General features: G+C 45.0%; 1 pseudogene; it reads right to left on the bottom strand.

Moving 5' to 3' along the window:
- Positions 1 to 1,002: 1,002 nt before the first annotated feature.
- Positions 1,003 to 1,599, bottom strand: LOC110296756 (annotated as a pseudogene).
- Between the last annotated feature and the right edge of the window lie 9,617 nt (positions 1,600 to 11,216).

Below are 11,216 nucleotides of genomic sequence, written 5' to 3'. Positions count from 1 at the left end.
GGAGGAGTACTTTCTTTACCCCACACCTGGAGCAATGCAATTAGATCAGTTAAAACAAAGTGTTTTAGTCTGACAAAGAAGCTCCAATTAAGAAAAAAAGTGTGTGGGTTTTTTTTTTTTTTTTTTTTTTTTTTTTTTTTTATCTAAGTCCAGCCTCAGTCTTGTTATGGGTGTTATCTCTCTCCCCTCTGAGAGGCTCAAAAAGTAGCAAGCACGGACACATGGGACGCAAGGGAGAGACAGATTGAAAAGCGTCCAAGCAAATCCTATCTACTGGGAACCTCAGATGTAACCTTATTTGGAAATAATTTTGTTGAACTAAAATAGGGTTGTTACTGGGTTAGACTGGGCCCTTTTCCTCCTGAGAAGATAGCTGGAGATATGCCGCCATGGGGCAGCTCTTGCTCAGCAGATGTTAGGTGCCAGGTTCTGTCCCTCAGCAATGGAAAGAAGGAGAAGGGGGGGGGGAGTGGGAAGAAAAAGGAAAGGAAAGAAAAAAGGGAACACACAAAGCAAGCACAGAAAGAAAGCCCTGGCATGGTGGGGGGACAGAGTGAAGCCGTGCAGCTCAGAGCCAAAGCAATTGCTAGAAGCAGAGGAGGGGTAAGAGATGGTTCAGCAGCTAAGAGCACTGGCTGCTCTTGTCTAAGATGTGTATTCATGTCCCAGAACTCAAATCACATGCTTCAACTGCCTGTAATCCCTGATCCAAGAGAGGCTTCAGCCTCCAGAACTGTGGAGAACCTTTTTTAAAGACAGGGTTTCTCTGTATAGACCGGGCTGTCCTGAAACTCACTCTGGTAGACCAGGCAGATCCATCTGCTTGTTCCTCCTGAGTGCTGGGATTAAAAGTGTGTGCCACCACTGCCTGGCCAAACTTCTGTTCTTTTTCTTTTCTTTCTTTTTTTTTTTTTTTTTTTTAAGAGGACAACGGACAAAGGCTTGTTTTATTTTAATGACCGATCCAAGTGAGGCCGCAGCCAGGCCACTATGTACAGACATGAGGGAAGCTTTATTTCTTGGTCTCTTCCTCCTTGGACAGAGTCTTGATGATCTCTTCCTTCTTGGCCTGGAGGCGCTCCTCCCGGCGCTTTCGTGCTTCCTTGGTCTTAGACCTGCGAGCCTCAGCCTGGTCATCCAGGAGCTTCTTGTGGGCCTTGTCTGCCTTCAGTCTGTGGATGTGCTCATGAGAATCCACTTGTTTTTGAATACATTCCCTTTGACCTTCAGGTACAGGCTATGATACATATGGCGGTCAATCTTCTTAGATTCCCGGTAGCTCCTGAGAAGCCGGCGCAGGATCCTCAGCCTTCTCATCCAGGTCACCTTCTCGGGCATCCGAGCATTGGCAGTACCCTTCCTCTTCCCTATGCCCATATCCCTGCCCTTCCGTCGGGCCAAGGTGTTTTTCCAGCAACGAGCCCGGGAATGGACAGTCACAGGCTTCCGGATGATCAGCCCATCTTTGATCAGCTTCCTGATCTGCTGACGGGAGTTGGCATTGACGATTTCATTGGTCTCATTGGGATCCAACCAGACATTTTTCCCACAGCAGAGGACACTAGAGGCAAGCCTCTTCTGTAGCCTGAGCATACTCATGGCTGCGGATGCAGCAGCGAAAGGAAAGACCAAATTTCCGTTCTTTAAACTACTCTGATATTGCTTGTTATGGGAGAATCTTAGTCTTAAGATAGAGAGACCACCCGCAGCTCCCTCCAGGTTTAGCCTTGGTTCCTCCATACTGTCTGTGTTCCTGACTTCTGCATCAGCTACAAGGCTCAGGAGCAAAGCATGAAAACTGTGGTTCTATAACCAACAGCCACAGGAAGGCTTCAGACAATGAGCCATGCAATGACCAGGCAAGGCCCAAGATGGGATGCACTCCACATCTCTACAGGAGAGGTGACACTTGACCCAAGTGAGGTAATATTTGTGAGTGGGAAGAATCTTGGAATAATATGTAAGACTGGGTGCAGGGGCACAGTCAGGGAGCAAGGAGCACTTGATGGCTCTGATACAGTTCATCTTTTTGTTTCTACTGGTTTGTTTTATAATTTTTATTATATTTTGTGTGTCTGTGTATATGCATACACATGCACATCCATGCACGCATGTGTATCTCCTGTAGCCCAGGCTGGCCACAAACTCAAAGTCACTGAGGATGATTTTAAACTTCTAATTCTCCAGCCTCTACCTCCCCAGTGTTGGGGTTACAAGAGTGTGCTACCACACTTAGCTTTTATGTGGGTTGAAGCTAGGGCCTAGTGTGTGATAAGGTAAGCATTCTCTGACTGAGCTCTTTGCCTGTGTTTTTGAGACAGGATTTCATTATGTAGCCAGGCTGGCCTCAAATTTACTATGTAGCCAAAGCTAGCCTCAAAATTTCAGAATATATTGAATATATGCAGTAAATATATAACATACAAATTAAGTGTATATAGAATACTTAAATAATATATAACTATAACATTTAATATAAACATTATTCATGAATATCCAATACAAGTGTATATGCTTTCACATATTTCTGTGGTTTATATACTTTTCACCTAATAACCAGGTACTATTATTTCAACAATGCAATCTTTATTTCACACAGTTTTTAATTTTTTTTTGTTTTGTTTTGAGAGAGGGCCTCACACTGTAATCAAAGTTTCCCTCTGCAGTAGATGGAAACAAACACAGAGACCCATAGCCAGAGAATATGGGTGAGGGGTCTTAGACCGCTCGTCTCTAAAAGGTATGTCTCCATCAAAGCCTTCCCCTCAGGGCTCAGGAAACTCTGCACAAGAGGAGGCAAAAAAGACCAGAAGGGATGAGGACACAGGGAAGTCAGGCCTTCTAGACACCAGAGGACTGACGCACACACACTCGCAGAGACAGACCGTGGCAGCACGCACAGGGCCTGCACAGGTCTGTGCAGGTGGGGACCTAGTGTGAAAGGAGAAGTGAACGCACGCTCCATCCCTAGCCCAGAAGTCATCTAAGAATGACACCCATTGCGAATGAAAAATGAGTTTTCTCTCAAGTAGACTTCCTGCGGAAACAAACCACGCCCAGAGTGGCCCCAAATTCACAGGGTAGACAAGGATGACCTTAGCTGATCATCCTATCCTGCCTCTCTGTCTTGACTGCTGGAACCACACCTATGGGTTCTAGGAACTGAAACACAGCTTTGTACTCTACCAAGGGGGTTATATCGCCATCCTAATCTCTCCGTTAGAGATCCACATTGCCAATGGGAGTAAAGAACTCAGCAGCTCAGAGAAAGGGACACGTCGGGGCTGTGGCTTGGGATGGGTGTGTCCTCTGGGGAGAGCTGGTGTATAAGGTCCTTGGAAGCAACTGCATTTGGAAGAGGAGGCTGTGGGAGTTAGGAAGAACTCAACATCTATCTCCAGTAGGTCCTTCTGGAAGGATGAGAGATCAGTGAAGTCCTTAAGATGATAAACCCAGTTTCAAATCCAAACCAACATAACAAGGTTCTCACACGAAGCTGCAGAAAGAATCAAGATTTCAGAATGGGAGGTGAGGGCTGCATCTCAGACATAGAGTGCTTGCCTAGCAGGAAGACTGCCATAATTGTAAGGACAGCGTAAGCTACATAGTGACATCCTGTCACCCATATAGCCCTGGCTGTCCTAGAACTCAGATGTAGATAGAGCAGGATGGTCTTGAACTAGGAAATCCTCCTGCCTCCGCCTCTGCCTCCACCTCTGCCTCTGCGTGCTTCAGTTGTAGCTGCATATTATGTGCTGCTTACAATGTGTTCTTTCTTTTAAAAAAGCTTTTCCAAATGTATGTAGACGTGTGTGTCCGTGTGGGTATGTGTGTCCCCACAGACACCAGAAAAAGACATCAGATCCCCTGGAGCTGGAATTATAAGCAATTATAAGTCACAGTCTCAGTGTGCTGAGAACTGAACTCAGGTCCTCTGAAAAAGCAGTAAACAACCATGAGCCATGTCTCTAGCATCTAAAATGTATCCTTTTGTTTGTTTGTTTGTTTTTTGTTTTGTTTTTCAGGGCAGGGTCCTGGCTGTCCTAAAACTTGCCCTGTAGGCCAGGCTGACCTCGAACCCAGAGATCTGCCTGCCTCTGCTTCCCAAGTGCTGGGGTTAAAGACATGCGCCACCTCCATCCAGCTTAAAATGTATTCTTAACAGACCAGTGACATCCACCAATCCAGTAACTAAGAATGTTGTCAGATAGCATCTGAAACCTAAGGCAGCATTTTCTCACTTCGCCGTAACCTGGCCACTGTGTTCTCCTCCTGTGTTTAGTAAATGCTTTGGTTTTTGAGACTTTTGTTGTTGTTGTTGTTGTTGTTCGGTAACTAATAACTATGCCCGCAGTAGCACGTCCTTCAGGGCACCGTGCATCTGTATTTCTGGGTCATGATCACTCAGATTTGGCTTAAGAATGCACTGTCTCGCCGGATGTGGTGGCGCACGCCTTTAGTCCCAGCACTTGGGAGGCAGAGGCAGGCAGATTTCTGAGTTCAAGGCCAGCCTGGTCTACAGAGTGAGTTCCAGGACAGCCAGGGCTACACAGAGAAACCCTGTCTCAGAAAACCAAAAAAAAAAAAAAAGAATGCACTGTCTCTATTCCCTTTGAGGTGAGTGCTGCGTTTTGCAGCCATAGCAGCCTTATCAGGAGTTCATGGGCTGATGGAAACTCAGTGATACCAGGAAAGGAAAAACAAATGCTCCTCCTTAGTTCACAAGCTTGCTACCCATGCGAGGGGACTGGTAACTCCAAGGCTACCTGTTTCCAATGGTGGAACAATATGCAGAAGATGTTACTTTATGGATTAGCATCCTGAGATGGGGCAGGGCAGGAAGATACAACTGGGAGGAGAGAAGAGATGGTGGAGCGGGACACCACTGAATTTGTTTCCAGAAACAGAAAAAGGATACTGTTCAAAAAAAGACCTGTACTTTAATTCCTACATCATAAGCCAACAAGGCTCTGAAACCTGAAATTTCAAGTTAAACTTTCAACTCTGTATAACAGCAACATAGTGGGGATGGATAGATGACTCAGTTGTTAACAGCATGTATTTACAGAGGATCCGAGTTCAGTCCCAGCACCCGCACTGGATGGCTCACAACTAGCTGTACCTCCAGCTTCATGGGATCCAATGCTCCTGGCCTCCGAAGATACCTGTGCTTTTGTGTTCTCCGTCCCTCCCTCCCTCCCTCTCTCCCTCCCTCCCTCCCTCCTCCCCTCCCTCTCCCCCTCCTCCATCTCTCACATAGCCATGCTTAAAAGTAACAAAAGTAAATCTTAAAAAAAAAAATCCAACAACATGCAGCATAGTATGTTTGGGGCTGGGCCAGACTGCCTTGAGGAGTCAGGTGACATCATCCACTAGCTAGCTATTCTCTGAACTCAGGGATCAGTCAGGGTCCAAGCAGAAGAGAGACTTCAATAAAGAGATTAATAGAAAAATTAACCATAATAGGACTGGGGCTATACCTCGGTGGTAGAGTGCTTGCTTATGAGGCTCTGGGTCCATCCTTCAGCACTGCAAATAAATAGAAAGTACTTAAATAAAAATAAATGAATAGATACATTGTGATTGGAGTGACAAGGAATTTGTATGTAAGAAGCAAAGAGAGTTCTAAAGAGTGTAGGAGTGACAGATATCCCTGGGCAGTCATGGCCAATAAGATGGAAGAGTTGCTGAGTTCTGTGTTCTTGGGACTTGCTAGAAATCTGAGCCTTAGACTGTCAGGGTATGCTTCTCAGGGGAGGTTTCACTGACGTTATTTCACTATAAACTGTCACCGTGGGATGCCAAGGGAAGCTGCTGAGCTCTGGATGCAATGGGAGCCTGGATGGGAGAAGGAGGAACCTACTGAGAAAAGAAATAGTCTGAAACCAAGAAGCAGTGTGTTGACTCTCTAGTGCCCCTGCCGACAATACCTTAGTACTACAGGGAGGAGGAACCATTCAAAGGTCTCTGGCCAGTTATCACAGAGTATGCAAAGAAGGGGCAAATTTGGAGCTGAGAAATAATGGATCAATAAATGGCAAATCATGAAATTAGAATGTCCAGAACACACACGCACACGCACACACACATGGACATGGACACAGACACACGGACACAGACATGGACACGGACACAGATATCCCTTGCTTTAGTTACTTTTCTGTTACTGTCACATGTCCAAAAGCAACCTAGGAAAAGGATTTCTTCTGGCTTATGATTCGGGAGGGAGAGTCCATTGTGATGGGAGAAGGCAACAACCAAGGAAAGCCCTGGGACAAGAGCAGGAAACTGAATGATCACATTCTTAGCCTCACAGTAAGGAAGAGGGAGAGACGGAGGGATGGAGGGAGGAAGGAAGGGAGAGGGGGGAGGGGAGAACAGGATGTGGGGTAAAACTATAAATCCCCAAAGCCCACCTCCAATGATGTACTTCCTCCAGCAAGGCTGCACCTCCAAAAGTTTCGTAACCTTCTCGAACAGTCCCACCAACTGGGGACCAGGTGTTAAAGTACATGCGCCTGTCAGGGCCATTTCTCATTCAAAACACAACAGCCACAACAGCTTGGGACGCACATTACCTGTAAAAATGAACTCAAACTCATTGCTTTAGTATAGTTTTGGCAGGCAGAGACTTGCCTGGTGGGTACTCGGATTTGCATGCATTAGAGACTTCCTAGAAATTCATAGTATTTGGCCTAGGATTTCCACTGTTAGGAAGCTAAGATAATGGATGTGAACCAGTTAATTGTTCATTGCCTTTATTTGTAAGTCAGGGGGAGAAATTTAAAAGTCTGACACCAGAGGGCTAGTTAAATAAATTATAGTATGTTTACAAGATGGATCCAATGTGCGTGTACTCAGATTTTCACTAGCCAGGTCAGCTTTCCAGCATCCTGGCTTTTGTTTTGTTTTGTTTTGTTTTTTAAACAGGATTCAGTTATGATAAATATATGTATGTCACGTAACAATGTAATGTGACATTCTTATTAAATAATATGATGTGTATTCATCTGAATTTATTCCAACAGTATTCTATAAAATTAAAAAGAATTGAATTTTCATAGAAGATTCTTTGTAAGTCACCATGTGACCAAGGTCTTCCTCTCTCTGGGAGACTGATGGAAGGCCAGAAACTTAGGGCAGATATTTAAGGAAATAGTGGGAGAGAAATAATAATGGAGAGGTTTTTTATATTGTTAACCAATGTATGACCCTTAGTGCGCACACACACACGCACACACACACAAAACACACACACACACAACACACACACAACACACACACACACACAACACACACACACACACACACACAAGGATGTGAAAATCCTTCCAAGCCTACAAAACAGGAAACAGAGAAGAAGCAAAAACTTAAGTGCAAACATCCAGATATAGTACTGTTGGTAGAGTGCTTGCCTTGCATGCATGAAGCCCCAGGTTTGATTCCTAGCACTGTATAACCCAGATGTGGTAGTGTTTGCCTGTAATCATAGCATTCAGGAGATGGAGGAAGGAAAACAAAAAGTTCAAGGTCCTGGTCAACTATATAGCAAGTTTGAGGCCAGCCTGGGCTACAAGAGACCCCATGTCACTAAAAGTAAGTAAGTAAGTAAGTAAATAAATAAATAAATAAATAAATAAATAAATAAATAAATAAAATAATCACACTTGGTCTGGGTACCTTCGGACAGCATAGAAAAATGTAGTGATTTGGGAACCTGGGAACTGGATGCCTTTGTGCTTTTCCTCAAGAACTCTGGTACCGGGCTGGAGAGATGGCTCAGCAGTTAACAGCACTGACTGCTCTTCCAGAGGTCCTGAGTTCAATTCCCAGCAACCACATGGTGGCTCACAACTATCTATAATGGGATCTGCCCTCTTCTGGTGTGTCTGAAGACAGTGACAGTGTACTCATCATATATATCAAATAAATAAATAAATAAATAAATAAATAAATAAATAAATAAATAAATAAATAAAATCCTTAAAAAAATAAAGAACTCTGGTACCTAGAAGGAGTCTCATGTCCATATACCTTGCAGTGGCAGCAGCTGAGTGTGATACCAGAGACACAGAGGTCTGAGTGAGATGGATGAAGGAACCTGCCTCTCCTTAAACACCAGGCAGGTGTTGCATCCTTAAAACATTGCTACAATTGACAGTCTCTTACAGAGCTGCAACAGTCTGCCTGTGACTTAGTAACTTTTTTATTCCTGTAATAAAACACCCTGAGAAAGGCAACTTATAAAAGGAAGTGTTTAATTGGGCTTATGACTCCAGATGGTTACACATCATTAAGGCAGAGCAAAGGCATGGCGTCAGGCACAGCAGAGAGCTCACATCTGGAAGCAGGATACAGGGAGCACACTGTGAATGGCACACGTCCTTTGAAACCTCAAAGTCTGCTCCCACCACCCCCATGTCATACCTCTTCCAACAAAGTCACGCCTCCTAATCCTTCCCAAACAGTTCTACCAACTGAGGACCAAGTGTTTAAACACACCAGCCTACGGGGTACATTCTCACACAAACCACCAATGCATGTTTTTATTGGATATATAGAAGAGTGTAACTTTTCCCTTTCTTCTTCCTCTCTCTTTAATAAGCACTTTGTTTGGGCTTCTTTCCCTATCAGGTACCTCACTGCCTATTACCCTGTGGCTGATCTCCACGTTGTCTTAACTCAGACAGCATGGCCCTTTTCCTTACCTTCTCTATTCTCCTCCCCTGGGTAGCTGCTAAAGTAATAGCTTGCGTGCCCTGTGTGGTTCTTCTTTGAAACTCTAATGCAAGCAATTTTCCCAAGATTTAAAAACTGGTCAAAATCTCTATTCACATTAATGATAAATCTTTAGGCTTGTGTGTAAAATGAAGGTTTCCCACAAAGATGGTAGAGGCATGGCAACCTGACTCTGGAAGCTGCCAGAATCTGGCTTGCTGCTCCACAGGTCTTGGACAACAGGACTACCTGTCATACAACCCGTAAACCACCTTTATAACAGTTTGTTCTTTATGTTTAGAGAAAACTATACAATGATCACAGCAGCTTGCTCTGGTCCTGAGGGTGTAACCATGGTCATGACTATTTCAAACGACTGCCCTGATTTGTAGCTAATCCAGCTTTGATGGCTCTGCAGCCATTTCTGCCCAGTCCAGAGGGAGACCATGCCTCTGGAGGATTGCAGAGACTGGGACAAAGCGGGAAAATCACCTTGGTGTAAGCATAGATCTTCATGTGCCTGGAGGTTTTCTCTGGCTGATGTGAATACCATTTTCCTGAAGATGTAGGCAGGCTCTTAGTTGGCTTTCTATTGCTGTCATAAATACCATAACCAAAAGCAACTTGGGGAGAAAAAGGACTTGTTTCAGTTTGTATTTCTAGTCCATTGTGAGACAGAACTTAGGGCAGGACCTCAAGGCAGGAACTGAAGCAGATGTCATGGAGAAATGCTGCTTGTGGCTTACCTCTCATGGCTTTCTCAATCTGCTTTCTTATGCAACTCAGGTCAACGAGCACAGGGTAGTGCCGCTCTCAGTGACCTGGGGCCTCCCACATCAGACTTGCCTCAACTGAAGCTCTTAGTTGAGAAAAAATTGCCAGATGCTGCTGGCTTGTGTCAAGTTGACGAAAAGATAACTGGACAGCAAGGGAGCTGGGAAATGCCCCACCATGCTGCTTCCCCCTAATGGTACAGCCTCAGGTCAAATGAGAGCTTCTCCCGAGTGGTCTTTTTCTGGCTGACTTGGTCAGCTGGCTGGTTAAGCAGAGCCTGTGGAGCTGAGAGGTGGGCAGGGGCCGGGGATACCTGAAAGAGTCGCAGCTTGATGGCTGGAGAAAGTGGGGTTTCTGAGAGCAGCTGCAGCACAGGAGCAAGGAAGCCCTGGGAACCACTTGAGCAGGACAGGGGTAGAGCGGATGCAATTAGAACTGTCACAGAGAACAATGTAGAGAGGCAGCAGTTATAGCAGCCACATGGCCATGACCTCAACATCAGTCCAGGTGAAAAGCAGCAACAGGTGTCTTCATGGCTCAGGAGACGCCAAAGGCATTGCAGCAGCTGCTCTGAGGACTCAGGAGTCCTAGCTTCTTAGGTACTCAAGAGCAGTGCCAATTGTAGAGCTAAGAGTCCCACTGTCAGGAAGACTGTATGATAGCTGTACTGTTGCAAAGTACCACCTACGGCTGCCCGGGCATGTGTGCTGTTGTTATTGTTATTGCTGCTGCAAAACGTTGATGGATACAGAGACTGCCAAAGACCAGAGGGCCTTCTTGCTCACCGTGATTTCTGTTGATAGGTGTGGGTGGAGATATGAGACAGGGTCTCATGTATAACAGACTGTGTCTTGAAGCTGCTACGTAGCTGGAATTGTTCATGAATTCCAGATTTCCCTGCTTGCACTTCCTAAGTGCTAGCATCACAGGCATGTGCTACCACATCTGTTTTAACCACAATTTATACACTATAGAGGAAAAATAATATTGTTATATTCAACTTGCATAAAACTTGCTAAGAGTCCTTGCATGCCTGATACTTTCATACTAATGTACTTTCATTGTCTGTGTCTAGTTACTAGATTAATGCTGACCACATAGTCCGAATTTCAATGGATTTCTCCTGCTTCTGCCTTCTGGAAGCCATAATAGACAACTGATGTAATTTTTTCCCCATAAACATTTGGTATAATTCACTAGCTTGCTTTCCTGTTGCTGTGATAAATACCATGACCAAAATCACCTTGGGGGAGCAAGGGGTTTATTTCGACTTACAGGCTCATTGAGGAATGCCTGGACAAGCGTTTCTAGACAGGAACCTGGGGGCAGGAATGGAAGTAGAGATGGAGGACCACTGCTGCCTGCCTTGCTCACTAGCTCACGCTCAGCTACCTTTCCTAAACAGTGTAGTAGTCAATCAACCCCCACCTCTACCCCAGCTCTAGGGCTCAGTCAGAGCTCCAGCAACCACCCAGCCCATCACCCCTTTCCTCTCTGCCTTTACCCACTACCATTTTGTGACCCCCCAGTCCTCAGGCTATCCCCAACACTGTCCTCTGTTCATTCTCACTGGCTTCCCGCAGCCCTCACAAGCAAACCAGTCATGAGGTTACCAAACATTCATTTTTTATCTTCTTTCTTTCTTTCTTTCTTTCTTTCTTTCTTTCTTTCTTTCTTTCTTTCTTTCTTTCTCTCTCTCTCTCTTTCTCTCTCTCTCTCTTTCT

This window comes from Mus caroli, chromosome 6, assembly GCF_900094665.2.
Source record: "Mus caroli chromosome 6, CAROLI_EIJ_v1.1, whole genome shotgun sequence".
Classification (NCBI taxonomy): Eukaryota; Metazoa; Chordata; class Mammalia; order Rodentia; family Muridae; genus Mus; species Mus caroli.
This window is presented reverse-complemented; position numbering and strand designations above follow the sequence as displayed.